We start from the raw sequence: 2066 nt of genomic DNA on the forward strand, positions 1-2066 counted from the left end.
AAAATGTTTGCTGAGATTTCAGGAAACACGTAGTTTTGTGGAAGCTATGCAACCCCTTTCAATGAAAGAGATTTTCCTCAATCTCTGCTTTGGGCGATATCAATAGGAACAAACCATAAAGATAGAACTTGGAACTACTTTATTGTGCATACTTTAAAAGAGCTAGCAAAAAACGTGTTTGATTTAGAGTTCAAAATACATGTATCCATATAGGAGATAACAGAGTGAAACATAAAAATGATAACGGTTACTGCAAACGAATGGATTAACCCAGAAGAACGAAATTTGGTGAGCCAAGTGGGTTTGGTGTACTGACCATTACCTGAAAGTATCATCTAGATTGGGTGAAAAAATGTTTGCTGAGATTTCAGGAAACCCGTAGTTTTGGGGAAGCTTGGCAACCCATTTCAATTAAAGTGATTTTCGGTAGTCTCTAATTAGAGCTACATCAATAGGAAACAAACCATATAGATAGAACTTGGATCTACTTCCTTGGGTCAGGTTTCAAAGAGCTAGCACAAACCGTGTTTGATTTAGACTTCCAACTACATGTACCAATATAGGAGAAAACAGAGTGAAACATAAAAATGGTAACGGTCATTGCAAACTAAGGGTTTAACCTAGAAGAATGTAATTTGGTGAGCAAAGTGGGATTGGTGTACTGATCATTACCTGAAAGTATCATCAAGATTGGGTGAAAACATGTTTGCTGAGATTTCAGGAAACTCATAGTTTGGGGGAAGCTTGTCGACCCCTTTCAATGAAAGTGATTTTCCTCAGTCTCTGCTTGGTGCTATATCAATAGGAAACAAACCATAGAGATAGAACTTGGAACTACTTTATTGTGCATAGTTTCAAAGAGCTAGCACAAACCGTGTTTGATTTAGAGTTCCAAATACATGGATCCATATAAGAGAAAACAGAGTGAAACCTAAAAATGAAAACAGTTACTGTAAACGAACGGTTTAACCTAGATGAACGAAAAATGGTAAGCCATTTGTGAATGGTGTACTGATCATTACCTGAAATTGTCATCAAGATTGGGTGAAAAAATGTTTGCTGAGATTGCAGGAATCTCGTTGTTTGGGGAAGCTAGGCAACCCCTTTCAATGAAAGTGATTTTCGCCAGACTCTGTATAGTGCTACATTAATAGGAAACAATGCGTAGAGATAGAACATGGAACTACTTTTGGGTCAAGTTTCAAAGAGCTAGCACAAACCGTGTTTGATTTCGAGTTCCATCTACATGTATCCATATAGGAGAAAACACAGTGAAACCTAAAAATGAAAACAGTCACAGCAAAAGAATTTTTAATTTAGAAGAACGAAACTTGGTGAGCCAAGTGGGAATGGTGCACTGATCATTACCTGAAAGTATCATCAAGATTGGGTGAAAAATGTTTGTTGTGATTTCAGGAAACTCGTAGTTTTGGGGAAGTTTGGTAAATCCTTTCAATGAAAGTGATATTCGCAGGTCTCTACTTAGGGCAACATCAATAGGAAACAAACCATATAGATACAACATGGAAATATTTATTGGGTTAAGATTCAGAGAGCTAGCACAAACCGTGTTGGATTTAGAGTTCCAACTACATGTATCCATATAGGAGAAAACACAGTGAAACCAAAAAATTAAAACGGTCAATGCAACCGAACGGTTTAACCTGGAAGAACGAAATTTTGTGAGCAAAGTGGGATTGTGTACTGATCATTACCTGAAAGTATCATCAAGATAGGGTGAAAAAATGTTTGCTGAGATTTCATGAACTCATGGTTTTGAGGCAGCTTGGCAACCCCTTTCAATGAAAGTGTTTTTCCACAGTCTCTGCTTGGTACTATATCAATAGGAAACAAACCACAGAGATAGAACTTGGAACTACTTTATTGGGTCAAGTTTCAAAGAGGTAGCACAATCCGTGTTTGATTTAGAGTTCCAACTATATGTATCCATGTAGGAGAAAACAGAGTGAAACCTTAAACTGAAAACGGTCACAGTAAACAAACGGTTTAACCTAGAAGAACAAAATTCGGTGAGCCAAGTGGGATTGGTGTACTGGTCATTACCT

This window comes from Urocitellus parryii, chromosome 12 (assembly GCF_045843805.1).
Source record: "Urocitellus parryii isolate mUroPar1 chromosome 12, mUroPar1.hap1, whole genome shotgun sequence".
NCBI classification, from domain to species: Eukaryota; Metazoa; Chordata; class Mammalia; order Rodentia; family Sciuridae; genus Urocitellus; species Urocitellus parryii.